The sequence below is a fragment of the Pecten maximus genome, chromosome 18, assembly GCF_902652985.1.
Source record: "Pecten maximus chromosome 18, xPecMax1.1, whole genome shotgun sequence".
NCBI lineage: Eukaryota > Metazoa > Mollusca > Bivalvia > Pectinida > Pectinidae > Pecten > Pecten maximus.
In genome coordinates this window covers 24,923,866-24,942,056 of record NC_047032.1, presented here as the reverse complement: position 1 = coordinate 24,942,056, position 18,191 = coordinate 24,923,866, and the positions used below count along the sequence as shown (strand labels likewise).

At 35.6% G+C, this 18,191-nt stretch overlaps 1 long non-coding RNA gene across 1 annotated transcript; it reads right to left on the bottom strand.

The window, feature by feature from the left end:
• Window positions 1–10,882: 10,882 nt before the first annotated feature.
• On the bottom strand, window positions 10,883–18,191 carry LOC117316888. Its single transcript, XR_004530026.1, has 3 exons — window positions 18,140–18,191; window positions 17,862–17,948; window positions 10,883–10,946 (listed from the first exon to the last, which is right to left on the bottom strand). It is a non-coding gene; the product is annotated as an uncharacterized LOC117316888 (long non-coding RNA).

Genomic DNA, 18,191 nt, shown 5'->3' with positions numbered 1-18,191 from the left:
TCTCGAAGCTTGATAATATGCCTAGTGATTTCGGCTGATGATAGGAGTGTCTGTTTATCTATAATTTTGTTCGTCTTTAGCCTCTTTGCTACTTTGAGTAAGCATTACATTTTCGTTTTAATGTCGGTGTTCTCTGCTGTTTCGTCTATTAATAGCCAATCCCTGCTTGTCAAAATATATGATTATCAAAATTGATTGTAAAATCAAACCCTTGATATACGTGTATATATATATACATACATGTATATAGCATTTAAATCAGTTAATAGTGGGAAATCCTTTAAAATAATGTGTCGTCTTTTGTTTTACAGTGTCCTCATCGATTGTGTTAATAATTTTATATCAGGTTAATTATATATACATTTGAGGCATTCTTACTGTCTATTTCACTATCTTTTGTCGTACACCATTGTGACGTCATAGTTAAAGGATGGAAACATCGATGCTTTAAGGCAAATAGGTCTCAGAGTAGCTAACGGAGACAGTAAATTTTAAACATCGAGTAAAATTCTGTTTGTATTTTTCATCTGAGTTCATTTTTGAAAGTTTAATAACATAACTGTTGTCCATTAAGTTTAACAGCGATTGCACAATTTACTTACAGTATTGAGATATCCAACCGTACCTCTTAATACAGGTGCTGAAAGCATGACGAATATCGCAAAACAGAAATTGTATTTCACATTATATTTATTATCTAAGGTTATTACATGTACCCTAATAAGGAAATGTAATAACATTTTAAAGAGTGCGTGCCACGTGTTCACTCATATTTGTAACAGAGAAAGGCTAAGGTCACCATCAAACAGTATCATATAAGAAATAGGAACTATAACATATGTCAGAGGATACGTTAACCACGCTCATTGTCATATATATTCTCACATTCAGTCTATATACATTGTATAATATGTATACTTGTATACATTTATGGATTATGAATAATAATTCAAAAATAAAAATGATAAAATATTATTACAATGCGTATGTTATGGGACCACAGTCGTAAAACCATTGGCCATATCAGGCAAAGATCCGAGCTGTTTAACTCAGTAGTTGCTCGTGTGGATTTGTGGTTCTCCGGACACTGAGGTCACGGACCTTAGTGTGATATCGTAGTTTGGCAAGTAGGGATACCATAATGTCTGTGGACAGCATCCGAAAACCTCCTTCATGTTGATCAATGATACCAGACACGAATTACTTAAAGATATCCTGCTATGGCTAATAGTGGGCCGATAAACCAAGATGCTATCCATCAACTCAAAGTTTAATATGGTGCGTCCTTCCTCTTAATCAAACAAATCAATAACAACATAACGGAAATACAAGGTATAAATATATCACACACTATCTTACAAATATAAGACAAACATCACTATAAAACATAGATAGTAAAATATACTGCTATAAAACACATATACATCGCAGTGTTACATCTTACTTAGTTTAAGTACAAATGTACTAAAATGTAATGGATTTTATGGAGCAAAGATAAATACATATTGAAAATAGCAATAAATCAACAAAATAGATAAATGTACAATTTAAAACTATTAATGTCATCTAGCTCGTGCCCGTTTTATAATCTCACCAGTTACAAAAGATCAAGCGGTATTTCGCTCATTTGACTTGTAACCGAATTAGAATCTAAGACAGCCTGACTTGTAGGACTTCTAGCTTTTAAAATCAGCTCGTAATATGATGGTTGACTATAGAGCTGTCATTTAAATCATACCCGACAATAAATACCACAACAAAAGTGTTAATTGCTTAAAATAGAAAAAAAGAAAGAAAAGAAAATGGTTCTAATACTAATTTTAAATAAACTGGACATCATACTTTGTAACAAATAGAAAGCATCACTTTACTGAAAGCAACAACACTCCTGATCAATATAAAACAATGCGGTTCTAAATACTATTTTAATTCTGCAGAACACATTACTACCCTCATAGTGTTTGTAATAGAAATAGAAAATATTTTAAGCGAAAGCAAATAAAAAACCCAATTAGTTCTAGCATAAATAAATCATAAGGTATATGTTACTTAAAAATAAAATAAAAAAAAAAACCCACTATGAAATATAAGTAAACAAGTATTGGTATTGTTTTAACAGAAATGCTGGGATCGATATACATTATTCTTTTCACGATTATCATAATATTCCTATTTTAATATCGTGAATAAGTTGTTATTGCTTACATGAATTGTTTTTGTTTGTTGCTGTTTGTTTACTTCACTATTTGTAAACAACAAAGAACACCGTTTTCGTTAATAAATAGTCGCAAGGTTAATACTTTACAATTCTAGGTGTTATTTGTCATGCATTTTAAGTAAGTATTTCACAAACTATTTTATAAACATTTTATGATAATTAGGGTATTATTCTTAATTGGTGAAAGTTATGATCATATGATGTTTTTTTTTTCCATTTTGTAAATCTGTATGTAGTCTTGCTGTCCATATTACGTTACAAAAAGTACCTATTTAAATAACGTCATTGTACGTCATCACTAATTAGAATCAGAAACATGACATATATTCTAACACATTAATTGACCCTTCTATATGGCAGGAAGAATTATGTATATATACAAATCACTGAATTATTTTTCGACCTCAAATGGGTGTATTACATGTATACCGTAACAAATCTGACCACTCTTTTGATTATAGACAAAATACGCGAGCTGCTATAGATACCTGCTTACAAACTCATGAAAACAACCGATATGATATGCTATAAACTTAGGAAAACATGGTGGATAATCATAGGAATTGCATAGGAATCTCACATCCACTACATGGATGTAGAATAAAATAATTACTTGCGGGTAAGAGGTAACACATCTAATATGTAATATCCTAGAATATTCGTCCGTTGACAAGTGTCGAGCTAGATCTATCTATCCATTTAAATGATATTTCCAGCGTTACTACAAAAAATGACGGATAACATTTGTTTCGTCTACTATATAAATCCAAACGTAGGTTTACTATGACTTTTCCTCATTTTATCTTCCTGCTATCGCTCTTCCTCCTGCCGGTCTACTTCATCGTTGTCGCCATTATCGGCACAAATTACGTCATCGATATCAAATCCGGGATATTCGTCAGGTCCAGTAACCTCTTCCTGTTCCATTACCTCCGGCTCTTTGCCTGCGTCCACATCCGGGTAGTAAGCTTCATTTCCTGTCGAATTGTCTGTTACATTTATCCCATCATCTAAAACGTTGTTAGCTTTACTATTTGTATTTGCAGTGTCAGCCACTTTCAAAATGAAATTTACATCGAACATGTTTACGTAATCGGTCACCTCCCTGTTTGTGTTGTTGTTAGCTGTCTTTACCTTATAAACTGTCTTATTCGGCACTCGTCTAACCCGGATAATTGTGATGATTGCAAAAAGCATTAGAGCTACACCAACAACAACGAATATAATAATCAGGACCGTCAAAGGGAGGTCACTGTCAGATGACTCTTTATCTGATTCGCTAGGGCATTTAACTGTTAGAAGGAGTGTGAAGTTTTCAGACGTCTGATTGGAAGAAACATCTTTCACCTGTGATATTAAACAAATAAATAAGAAGATCAAATGAACATTAACATAGTAAAAATTAAAAGAAACATCAACAGAAATTCTAAATATTGAAGCATGCACTCAAGATTCCGTGTAAGTTTCGTAGTTGATAATGACATAATTAAATAATATGCCTTGTAGTTAACTACATTTAACTGTGCTGTATATTGAACGATCAATTTAAAATACAATTTCAGGATTACAGGAACATGTTATTTTTGTCAGTCGACGGTTTTTGTTTGTTTTTTGTAAGATTATCAATTCAAAAGGATTTTGGAATAATTGATATTTTGCAAAAATTGGCACGATAAAATAAATTAATATAGATTTTACTACGAGACAAATGTGTATTAAGATGTACATGTATCTTAAAAAGAACTTCCTGAAACTGTCAGTTATTTATATATAAGAACTGCTAGCATATCACTCTACTACGAGATACAAATACGAAATTGAAGCAAATTATCTATATGTATGAATGTGTAAATGGCCTTTAGAAAATGTGAATGAACGATTTCGCGGATAGTGTGACTCTATCTAAAAATTCATAAAAGCAAACAAAATAACGACGATATGATGCTAATTTAGGTGTTGGCTCGCTAAGACATATGCGTATTTGAAATGAATAAGAGCATTGTTCATATGAATATCGATTTTGTAACTAAATAACACTGTTAAGATAATCACAATTAAAAACCTTTAAAAGCCTTCTGTTTTAAAAAAGGAAAACTATAAATTGTGTCATCAATTTATAAAGATGTTGTTTATCAACCTACCTATGTATGATAGGCACTGTCAATGACGTCACAACTTTGCCTCTACTGACGTCGGTTGCATGACGTATGAGCTGTTACCCTGGTGATTCCTGCTCTTTGTAGATTATGTATACTATGATAACTAGCACTATGAGACCACCAATCGTAATTACAACAATCATTAGAGCAGTGGCTACTCTTTTATCATATCCGGTGTCAGCTTGGGACGAGTTTGTTTCGGTTGTCATTCTTGTGACCAATTGCTTAATAACTGTAGAAGTAGAATGCTTAAAAAACTGCTGTCGACGAGAGATCATCATGGACCAAACCCTCAGTAGTGCTCTCTATGTTTGATAATGTTGCTGTTTCAGTCATGTTTGTCTGAAGGTCAGAGGTTATTTCCGGTGTAAATTCAAAGGTCGAAGTTAACTCGGAAACTGTCGTAGTAAGCGCTATTGTGGTAGGAGGGTTGGGAAATAATACAATAAATGTTAATGTCATATTGTCCGATGTTTGATTGCTGTGGAGTTCTGTGACCTACAAAATAACATCTTTGAGATCAAACATATATTACGTAGCTTGAAGGATGGTGTTTCAAATCAAGAAAGGGAAAGATATTAAGTGTTCATAAAATATTATATCTGAATATGAGGTATTTCAAATATAATGTTTCCGAAAAATTTGCGTGTTACATCACTTTACATCATGTTACATTCTTTTGAAGGTGCTACACCTCCGACAAATAGTATTTCTTATCAGTTAAAAAGACGAGTAGACTCATGTGTATTTTTCAGGAATAAAAGTAACACATTTTACTCTATTACCACCCTCGGAAATTGTCACCTTCTAATTTTCTTTAAAATTAAAAAATGAAAACAATTAATTGCGTCCCGACGAAGTGAGTAATGGCGATCGCACGGAAGCAAAGAAGGCACTAAGTGTTAACATCTCCAGAATGGAAGGAATAAAGCGTAAATAAGATAATGAAACAAATACAGGAAAGGGTTTCAATCAGAGACTGCATAGACAGGTGAAATTACATAAAAAAACGACAATAAAATTGGAACATATGCGGAAATGGCACATTTTTTGTTGGGGTAACGATAAGAAAGCTTTTCAGTCCGTGAGTTTTCGCGACAAATAATAGTGAAATGTTTGTTTTGTTTTTATTTTATTTTTGCATTAAAACCTCAGCATTTTAAATTTGTAGTTATGATAGGAAACAGGCAGTATTTTCCTCAGCTGAAGTCCACCACATTTATTTTCTTCTGTATATAAATCTACCAGAATGCAATGCGATCAAGGTCACGTATATGCAAAGAAGACTAAACTGTTGGTCTCTTTCATAGGCAGGAATATTCAAAAGTTCGTAACTTTTTTTTGACATTATGCTTTTTATTTTATTTGTAGGTCTTAAATAGGCATACATATATGGATTAAATGTCATTCATTGTCAAAATAATAACAATGTATTACACTGCCGGAGGTGAATCATTTGAAAAGAAGTGGCCAAGTGATTTTACTTAAATAAATAAGCAATAAATAAATAAATAAATAAATAAATAAATAATCAATTAATAAGTAAATGAAACATCCCTCGCTAAAAGAAAATGTATAGATAAATATTTTTTTAAATATATTTCAGAAGTGTATCACATTTTAAGCAATTGTCACAATCAACTCAAACATTCTTTTGACGAGTCAATGACTAGGGTAGAAGGACCTGATACTAAGAATTTTTTTGTCTAAAACAAATCATAGTCAAAATGTCTTCAATCGGTAGATTTCAATTAAGTTGTAGAACTTTCGATATGTTTACATATGGAAGATGGTTTGATGATATGACTAGTGTGGCTTCTATAGCATTTAAATATTTGTTCTTAACTAGCTTAGTTTTTCTTCAACACCATAATACAAAAACCAAGCCAAAAAGTAGCTGTAACACCCCCCCCCCCCCCCTAAAAAAACCCAGAAAAAACCCCCCCAAAAAACAAAAAAACACACACACACAAATATTAAAGGTATGTAATAAAACAAAATACATAGATAGATCAATAAATTTATTGATTGTTCAAGAGAGTGGAAAAATCACTTAACACTAAAGAACATGCACCCAGACACACATGTTAAAACAAATTACTGTATAAAGCTGATCAGTACTGATAGCTTTTGTAATGAATCATTTAGTTGTCAGAAACAAGAAAAAATAGAATATTTTAGAGTGGTCATCAACAAAAATAAAGATATATTTATCACATATACATTATAGCTAACATTTTGGTATCTCCACCTCGTGCTTTGATTCATGAATACACAAGTGACACAAGTGGATGGCATTATAAATAACAAAAATAGTAACGAATCCGATAATGAATACAAATATCAACCATCCAGTTGTTTCGTCCGTGGTACTAGGTGGCAAAAGGGTGGACATTAAGCACACACAAAATCAGGAAAACCAAAACGGACCTAAGGAAATATTAATTTTTAAAGTGGATGTAAATTCATCCGATAATTTAATCAGTTTCGTAAGTTTGGATGTTTTCGATATTTCTAAAATTACATTTTTGGATCTGCATTTCGAACCGATGTCAATATTCGTCAGAATTTAAATGTGACATGCAGGATACCGGCACATCTTGGGTACACCAATGAAAACAGTCAATCAGAAAAGCCAGCTAAGTTTTTCGTTTCTAACGACATGTCACAGTCGCTTTAATTATTACCAGTACCCCACCAAGTTATGGCTTTAATTTTAATAAAAGTGATCTGCTGGTGCATATCCACGTATTAAAACTATATAAACAGAGTTATTTCTCCATGATTATAAATACATTTCAGTGACTTTTGCGCGTACTCTTAAATATATCAACATAGGCACATTCATGGTATATATTGTAATTAATGCAAACACTATCAAACATCCGCTATATGTGTATATGTGTGATTTTTTGTTCTGCTTTAGATAACATCTAACGCCCTCAGATTCCCGTGTAGTGCTTTCCATGTTTTGTTGTTATGGTGCTTTGTTATGAACGCTATTTAATATTTTTTTATTCTTTACTAAAACTTTGTACTATTTTTACTTTGCTATAATGCTTTTTTTTAATTTATGTATTTTATCAAATAATTTTCACAGTTTCTCCAGTTCGTGTTCTTTTAACTCACACTATATCAGTGTATATCCTGGAGATTTATACCTTTTGCTAATCAGCATATATGTATATTACACGTTTGCTCTGATAGTGTTTTAACTTTACCTCTAGTAACACTGTGTCTGAGAAATGCAAGTGTTCATTCTTAACCATTAATTTCTTAACACTGAATTAGTGATATGTCAGTCTTTGCTTCTCAAAGAATTTTTTTATATTTCCTAATTCTTTTCTTTGCTTATATGCATTGTCCATGTGCTTTGCATCCTGTTCTATGCTTTATGTAATTGTTGTGTTTTCTGTATAATTTTATGTTTGTCGAAGTACAAGCTCTTGAGAGCTTATGTTACCCATTGCTATATTCGACGTGAAATAAAGCTTCTTGTATCTTGTATGTTGACCAGAAGACAAAGACAAAAAGAAACAAAAGGCACACAAAACACTAACAAATACATGTTCTGGCAAATATAGAAAGAATATATAAACTTTAATATCTATTGCACTTTACCTGTACGATGATATCAATTTTATCCACTGCATCTGTTTCATTCCCACTGTCCATAATTTCTGGTGAGAGATGTAGATCCACAGTGCCATTTTCAGCACTGATATCAATATAGCTCATCAGAAAATAAGGTTTCACTGTAAGGAATGGTTAACGAAAAACAGGAGTTATAACCTCAAACAAAGCATGACATGTCTCACACACTACACCACGTATACGATTTAATAGCCATTTAATTACAACGTGCAAGGCAATTGATGTTATCAATTCACTTTAGGACAGGAATGATTGTGCATCGTCAGAAGTAATGGGGTCTCTTTTAACCTAGATCTGACGTACAATGTCGAGTATCGTTAAAGATGCTAACTCTACAAGAACACCTGGTCTTGATTTTGAACTTTTTCAAGGAGCTCCATATACATCTGTTTTATTCATATACATGTATTGCCTTCGTTTCCCCGATTTTAGTTAGAATTACTTTGTACGTAAATTAGTAGCATTATAAATGAGTAATAAGGTATATGTATCAATAATATGCCAAGATTAATGAAGTTATTTGGTATATATACATTCATGTGTGCGTACTGGCTGGAAAATTGATCTTACCCTCTACAATTGTGTATTCTAGGTTTTCATCTTTTGTGTCAAAGTCTCTTGCCGTCGTTTCGAATGTGAAGTTTTCCTGTAAAGAAGACAAATTTCATTAAAGTGAAGGAGTCATTATCATTTATTCCATGCTGAGGAAGGAAGATACATTCACGTAATGTTAGTAATTATTGTTTTTGAAGATACATTTGTCATCAATAAATCTATGTGTGAACAAAAAATAGGACGGATTCATGGTAAAAATCAGAAGTTAATCTTATCTGGAGAGTGTCACAGACATTTTCGTTGTCATGTCAATACTCGAAAACGATCAAATAGGTTGATATTACCTGAACACCATTTTCCAATTGGACTGTGTGTGATTGCGATGTAGATTTACAGACAGATACACACTCTGTACAATCGGTTGACTTCAGGAATATCGGCGGTTCATCGTCAACATCCACAAACGTCACATTTATGTTTAATGGTAAAACATCTGTAGGATAAGTTTCTGGCTATAAACGAAACCACAAAAGAGGACATATAAACTTTATTTGATCTTAGTCCTAACGTATGTGTTACATCAGAAATCGAATCTAGCAATATATAGGTGTATCCTGGCAGCAACCAGCTTGCAGGGCTATATGACAACGGACGTATATAAAGATCGTTGGTGGAAGAATCAAAGGTTTGAAAGAAAAAGAAGATAGAAGAGAGATGAAAGAAAACATACATGTGATGTGTTCTTTACCCGGCCCCGCACAGTTTTATTTATACACTGATAACATACTTATATCATATATGGAGTTATATGTAATGTATGCCTAGTTACAAAAAGATGCGGATTACATTTTCAAATTAAGTGAATAAATATATTGATAAAAACTCCTATTATGTTAAGAAATTTAAAATTGAAGACGTCCTTGTATATGTCTCGTACTTACAAACTGAGAGTTAAACCAAGTAATTGTCAAGTTATGACATTAGTAATATCAACTTCATACAAAAAGAAGACGCTTAAGTTATTACAAAGTCAAGTTACATATTTTAATAGTAAATGCTTTTGATGACTTGTGGGAATACTGCCTATCGAGAAGCGATCAGTGGTTTTGTGGGTACTGTTAAACTAGAAATAATGTACAGCGAATATTCCAGAAATGCCATGTTTCTTATAATGTAATAGAACCATAACAACGTATACTCACGTACAATAATAGTCTGAAGACGTAAGTTCCCAGTAATAGTTTAAAATCAGAATCGCAGTATCGCTGATCGTAATCAAACTTGCGGGACAAATATACTTGCTCACTGGTATCATTGTATGCGAAGTAGTCACTGGCGTCAAGCTGAAACAATAGTCAACGGAAAGGAGATCGCTATTTCTCCAACAATTCATAAAGTTTTTTTTCCGTTTTACATGTTCAAGATTTCTCCGTCAACTTAAGGGTGTTATATCTGCTGACCACACAAGGGTATTACAGATCACACGTTCTTACAATAATATAACGATGTTACGGCGACGATTCGATCACATCACGTCAACATTAACAATAGTATTGCTTTGGGTTGTTTTGTAACAACTGGACCCCACGTTATAGAATTAGTCTCGGTTAGACAAATTATGAATATCATACATCGGGTTGGATATTTCTCTATCACATCCTCTAGGTAGGGGATGATTCTTTTAACCACATATTGATATACATGTATATGTACAAGTAGTTACACCTCATTTATCATAATCAGGAAAGGAATACCCATCATACTCTACAACATACTTTCGCTAAACCAGATATTGCGAAACATACTTACAAAATACCTCATAGAACGTATGCCATTGCACATAAAAATTATGATGTTAATAGGTATTGCAATTCGTACAATGGAAATAATACATTAAGTCAAGCTATATGAACTGCAAAGCAACGAGTCAAGAATTATTGGGGATTTATGCAAAGACTTCAGCTCACTTATCATACACATAATTACATGTAGTATAAGTGATGTATCTGGATACATTATTTGGACAGGAAATGATGTTGAGGAATAGGCAAAATCAATCCTTTTAAAAATGTTGTTTCATACAAATTTCGTACTAACTGCCGGTTTCGGTTTTCGCAGACTAAAGCTCTGCCTGTCATGTCCACATATTATAATATCGGAAGTATTTGGAAATATAATAAAGAAAAAGTATGCTTTATATAAACAATGAATGTCCCTAATTTTAAACCCATTTGGATAAATGTTCTTACCTGGAAGATGGCATTGTAGGGAACCACCTTTATGATATTTCCACCGCTGTAGCAATCGCCGTCGGTGACAACTCCTTTGAGATTTAATACGGCAGTCCCAGGCAAAACATTCTGTGACCCACAAAAGATTTTAAGAATATGTCATCCGTGATGATTTCCACGTCCTCGGTCCAGAATAAATTCGCATGCTTATATACTGTACTAGAAGTGTTTCTACATAAGACATACCCCTTCGGGTTTCGTGAAGCAATACAACAACTAACAAATAACATTTTAATTTCACATATCAACAGAACAAATTGAAATAGCGTCGGAAAGAAACATACTATATGGACATTAGGAACCTTTAAACAACAAAAGTTTGCACGAGGGAATGTTTTAAACTGTTGAATACTGATAGACAATAGAACAGATATTCAAAGATCAACCAACAGAACTACAAATACTGTTGACTCGTCTAAACCGGACTTTGTCCAATCCAGATCTTTGCCTCAACAAGTCAAATAATGTGTTTCCAAAAATGTCTTTATTTATCTATACTAGTTTAATTCCTGATCCGACCTCTGTCTTTTCTGTAATTCGGTCCGATTTCAAGGTCCCGTTCCTTCTTTACATAGTGCATGAACCCTGTGTAAACCGATATCGACTCTGTTCTGGTTCCGTGTACATCGATGGCTTTGTTCAGGTACTGTGTACAGCAGTGGCTTTTCTCTGGTCCAATGTACAGTGGTGGCTTTGTTCTGGTCCCGTGTACAGCGGTGGCTTTGTTCTTGTCCCTTGTATAGCGGTGGCTTTGTTCAGGTCCGGTGTAGAGCGGTGGCTTTTCTCTGGTCCAATGTACAGTGGTGGCTTTGCTCTGGTCCAGTGAACATCGGTGGCTTTGTTCAGGTCTTTTGTACAGTGGTGGCTTTGTTCTGGTCCTGTGTACAGCGTTGGCTTTGTTCTGGTCCAGTGTTCATTGATGGGTTTGTTCTGGTCCAGTGAACATCCGTGGCTTTGTTCTGGTCCCATGTACAGCGGTGGTTTTGTTCTGGTCCAGTGTACAGTGGTGGCTTTGCTTTGGTCCAGTGAACATCGGTGGTTTCGTTCTGGTCCTGTGTACAGCGGTGGCTTTGTTCTGGTCCTGTGTACAGTGGTGGCTTCGTTCTGGTCCAGTGAACATCGGTGGCTTTGTTCTGGTCCCGTGTACAGCGGTGGCTTTGTTCAGGTCCTGTGTACAATAGTGGCTTTGTTCTGGTCCAGTGTACAGTGGTGACTTTGTTCTGGTCCAGTGTACAGTGGTGACTTTGTTCAGGTCCTGTGTACAGCGGTGACTTTGTTCAGGTCCTGTGTACAGTGGTGACTTTGTTCTGGTCCAGTGTACAGTGGTGACTTTGTTCTGGTCCAGTGTACAGTAGTGGCTTTGTTCAGGTCCTGTGTACAGCGGTGACTTTGTTCAGGTCCTGTGTACAGTGGTGACTTTGTTCTGGTCCAGTGTACAGTGGTGACTTTGTTCTGGTCCAGTGTACAGTAGTGGCTTTGTTCTGGTCCAGTGTACAGTGGTGACTTTGTTCTGGTCCAGTGTACAGTGGTGACTTTGTTCAGGTCCTGTGTACAGTGGTGACTTTGTTCTTGTCCTGTGTACAGTGATGGCTTTGTTCTTGTCCTGTGTACAGTGATGGCTTTGTTCTTGTCCTGTGTACAGTGATGGCTTTGTTCTTGTCCTGTGTACAGTGGTGACTTTGTTCTGGTCCAGTGTACAGTAGTGGCTTTGTTCTGGTCCAGTGTACAGTGGTGGCTTTGTGGCTCTTCAGGAAAGTCTTTTACCGCATAACAGATGTTGCTGTCTTGTTGATTAAAACGATTTACATTATTATGCGAGCGTGACCCCCCCTCCTCCTCGAGAGCCCCACGATTGCGGAATACCCCGATGAGGAAACAGGTAGAGGTGATAACAAATGTTTCCGCCACTAGGCCTACCGATATTAACTCGAAATCGAGAGGAATTTTTCTAAATTGAAATATACGCTTGGTAATGCCCGACCAGTTTACACTTGGACAGAAACAGATATCTAAGCGGAAACTGAAAATACCATGGACTGGACTACTACCCATCAATATAATCGAAAAAATGATGACCGGTATCCACGCACCTTACGTATTGAAAATGGATAGCAGAGGCTTCGATCATGAAGATGACGGCGAGTTCTACCCAAAAGACCAAGAAGTTTTCAAGTAAATATCGTAAATATTGTCTAGGTTCTCAATACAATGATATAATGAAGCAATGTCATAGCCGTGCTATATTTAACATTTTACTTTGTACATATATTGAATAAAAAAAAATAAACACTGTTTTGATACAGATAAAATAAAATGCGGTTTCAAGATGTGTGTGTATATATTACTATATATCCAAAAACTATTATGATTATATTATTCATGTAATACCAGACTCTATATTATCCAGAGCTCTCTACAAACCGGACACATTATGTAGTCCCAATGGAGTCCGGTTTAGACAGAGTCAACTGTAATTCATTTCCCGGCAGAATAAAGGTTTTGCGCACATCTTCCGTGTAATAAGTAACATTTGATTTTATCTTTGATATACGTTACTCAAAGCCTACATGACAAAAATACTGAAATGTCGTAGGTTTGATGTCTAACTGTAATAAAGAGACACTATCAACATAAATGTACTTAATGTGTTAAAGAGTACCGCCGTAGTTATTATATAGATAACAGTACTAAATGTGGTGAAGAGTACCACCTTAGTTATTATATAGATAACAGTACTAAATGTGTTAAAGAGTACCACCGTAGTTATTATATAGATAACAGTACTAAATGTGGTGAAGAGTACCACCGTAGTTATTATATAGATAACAGTACTAAATGTGGTGAAGAGTACCACCGTAGTTATTATATAGATAACAGTACTAAATGGGGTGAAGAGTACCGCCGTAGTTATTATATAGATAACAGTACTAAATGTGTTAAAGAGTACCGCCGTAGTTATTATATAGATAACAGTACTAAATGTGGTGAAGAGTACCACCGTAGTTATTATATAGATAACAGTACTAAATGTGTTAAAGAGTACCACCGTAGTTATTATATAGATAACAGTACTAAATGTGTTAAAGAGTACCGCCGTAGTTATTATATAGATAACAGTACTAAATGTGGTGAAGAGTACCGCCGTAGTTATTATATAGATAACAGTACTAAATGTGGTGAAGAGTACCGCCGTAGTTATTATATAGATAACAGTACTAAATGTGTTAAAGAGTACCGCCGTAGTTATTATATAGATAACAGTACTAAATGTGGTGAAGAGTACCGCCGTAGTTATTATATAGATAACAGTACTAAATGTGGTGAAGAGTACCACCGTAGTTATTATATAGATAACAGTACTAAATGTGGTGAAGAGTACCACCGTAGTTATTATATAGATAACAGTACTAAATGTGGTGAAGAGTACCACCGTAGTTATTATATAGATAACAGTACTAAATGGGGTGAAGAGTACCGCCGTAGTTATTATATAGATAACAGTACTAAATGTGTTAAAGAGTACCGCCGTAGTTATTATATAGATAACAGTACTAAATGTGGTGAAGAGTACCACCGTAGTTATTATATAGATAACAGTACTAAATGTGTTAAAGAGTACCACCGTAGTTATTATATAGATAACAGTACTAAATGTGTTAAAGAGTACCGCCGTAGTTATTATATAGATAACAGTACTAAATGTGGTGAAGAGTACCGCCATAGTTATTATATAGATAACAGTACTAAATGTGGTGAAGAGTACCGCCGTAGTTATTATATAGATAACAGTACTAAATGTGTTAAAGAGTACCGCCGTAGTTATTATATAGATAACAGTACTAAATGTGGTGAAGAGTACCACCGTAGTTATTATATAGATAACAGTACTAAATGTGGTGAAGAGTACCACCGTAGTTATTATATAGATAACAGTACTAAATGTGGTGAAGAGTACCACCGTAGTTATTATATAGATAACAGTACTAAATGTGGTGAAGAGTACCGCCATAGTTATTATATAGATAACAGTACTAAATGTGGTGAAGAGTACCGCCGTAGTTATTATATAGATAACAGTACTAAATGTGGTGAAGAGTACCACCGTAGTTATTATATAGATAACAGTACTAAATGTGGTGAAGAGTACCACCGTAGTTATTATATAGATAACAGTACTAAATGTGGTGAAGAGTACCGCCGTAGTTATTATATAGATAACAGTACTAAATGTGTTAAAGAGTACCGCCGTAGTTATTATATAGATAACAGTACTAAATGTGGTGGCTTTGTTCTGGTCCAGTGTACAGTGGTGGCTTTGTTCTGGTCCAGTGTACAGCGGTGGCTTTGTTCTGGTCCAGTGTACAGTGGTGGCTTTGTTCTGGTCCAGTGTACAGCGATGGTTTTGTTCTGGTCCAGTGTACAGTGGTGGCTTTGTTCAGGTCTTGTGTACAGCGGTGGCTTTGTTCTGGTCCAGTGTACAGTGGTGGCTTTGTTCTGGTCCAGTGTACAGTGGTGGTTTTGTTCAGGTCCAGTGTACAGCGGTGGCTTTGTTCAGGTCTTGTGTACAGCGGTGGCTTTGTTCTGGTCCAGTGTACAGTGGTGGTTTTGTTCTGGTCCAGTGTACAGCGGTGGCTTTGTTCTGGTCCAGTGTACAGTGGTGGTTTTGTTCTGATCCTGTGTACAGCGGTGGCTTTGTTCTGGTCCAGTGTACAGTGGTGGTTTTGTTCAGGTCCAGTGTACAGCGGTGGCTTTTTTCAGGTCCAGTGTACAGCGGTGGCTTTGTTCAGGTCCAGTGTACAGTGATGGCTTTGTTCTGGTCCAGTGTACAGTGGTGGCTTTGTTCTGGTCCAGTGTACAGCGGTGATTTTGTTCTGGTCCAGTGTACAGCGGTGGCTTTGTTCTGGTCCAGTGTACAGTGGTGGCTTTGTTCTGGTCCAGTGTACAGTGATGGCTTTGTTCTGGTCCAGTGTACAGTGATGGCTTTGTTCTGGTCCAGTGTACAGTGGTGGCTTTGTTCTGGTCCAGTGTACAGCGGTGATTTTGTTCTGGTCCAGTGTACAGCGGTGGCTTTGTTCTGGTCCAGTGTAAAGTGGTGGCTTTGTTCTGGTCCAGTGTACAGTGATGGCTTTGTTCTGGTCCAGTGTACAGTGGTGGTTTTGTTGTGGTCCAGTGTACAGTGGTGGCTTTGTTCTGGTCCAATGTACAGCGGTGGCTTTGCTCTGATCCAGTAAACATCGGTGGCTTTGTTCAGGTCTTGTGTACAGCGTTGGCTTTGTGGCTCTTGTGAACAATTACCAATTGACCGAGCAAGGTAGGCACGGTCAGCCAAACACCTGAAGTCTTTTCCCGCATAACAGATGTTCCTGTCTTGTTGATTAAAACGCTTTACGTAATTATGTCAGTTATCTTTACAAACTCCTTTTATGCGAGCGAGATTTCCCCTCGAGAGCCCCTCGATTTCCGAATACCCCGATGAGGAAACAGGTAGAGGGGGGTGACAAATGTTTCCGCCACTAGGCCTACCGATATTAACACGAAATCGAGAGGAATTCTTCTAAATTGAAATATAGGCTTGGCAATGCCCGAACAGTTTACACTTGGACAGAAACAGATATCAAAGCGGAAAATGAAAATACCATGGACTGGACTACAGAAAAGAGATGTCTCACATTCCTAAACTCATCGATAAAATCTGAAAATATGATGAACGGTATCCATGCACCTTACGTATTGAAAATAGATAGCAGAGGCTTCGATGATGAAGATGACTGCGAGTTCTACCCAAAAGACAAAGAAGTTTTCAAGTTAATACTGTCTAGGTTGACAATACAATGAAATAATGAAGCAATGTCATAACCGGGCTATATTTAACATTTTACTTTGTACATATTTTGAATTAAAAAATAAACACTGTTTGGATACAGATAAAATAAAATGCGGTTTCAAGATCTGTGTGTATATATTACTATATACACCAAAAACTATTATGATTATATTGTACATGTAATACTTTAAAGCCAGACTCTCTCTACAAACAGGCCACATTATGTAGTCCCGATGGAGTCCGGTTTCGACAGAGTCAACTGTAATTCGTTTCCCGGCAGAATAAAGTTTTTGCGCACATCATCCGTGTAATAAGTAACATTTGGTTTTATCTTTGATATACGTTATTCAAAGCCTACATGACAAAAATACTGAAATGTCGTAGGTTTGATGTTTAACTGTAATAAAGAGACAATATCAACATAAATGTACTCAATGTGTTAAAGAGTACCACAGCAGTTATTATATAGATAACAGTATACATTTATCAAATGGGTATGAGGGCGATAGTAATTTTGTCAGCCCCGAAGCAACAACTGTTGCACGCGGGCTTTAGCCCGAGGGCAACCGTTGTTGATGAGGGGCTGACATAATTACTATTGCCCGAATTACCGAATTTGATGACTGTTTTATTATACCTTTACGTTTTTTTCTCTATTTAAAAAATGTGCTGGTATGAGAATCTGCTATATAGTCCTCCATTAACTTGACAGACGTTTTTGTATGACCCTTTTAGTGTTTTGGCTATCTCTGTCCGTTAATAATGACCCGATCTCTACGTCTGTGGCGTTTTGAAAACACGTGTGTTGATCCATGTTTGACAATTTCGTGAGAGAAAACAAAATGTTAGGCTACCGTCTGCAACAACAAATAATCTGTGTCAATTAAGCGCTTGCATGTCGTTGTGTCTTTCAAACATTCTGACGACGTTACAGCAGGGGTGTGACAGTTCGCCGTGTGACAGTTTGCCGTGTAACAGTTTTTTTGAACTGTCACATGGTGTGATAGTCCTGGAAACACATGCGCAATCCTCTCGAGGCTGATAGTCAAATTATCACATTACTTTTATATAGAGAAAAAAACGTAAAGGTATAATAATACTAAATGTGGTGAAGAGTACCGCCGTATAGTTATGCTATGTATATAATAATATTAACATACCTCCTTCACCGTCAGCCTTTGTTTTACTTTACTAGTTATCCATGTAGGTTTATATTGGTCAGTATACTGTACAGCGATGACCATCTCCTGTAGGGGAAAGGGGAAATGTCATCAAATAAAATGTCTCAAAGAGCGTTCTTCGGTTATCTTACAAAAATGTATCTTTTTTAGAATATTATTTTCAAGAAAATTAATAATTGAAAGCATTTTGTGCGTTACATTGATACTTAAGTTGTGTGTATGGATACATTATCATTATATATTACAAATATAAGTACCTGGGTTTGACCTCCACAGCTTAGGTTCAGACTGAACAACATTTCCTTTTGA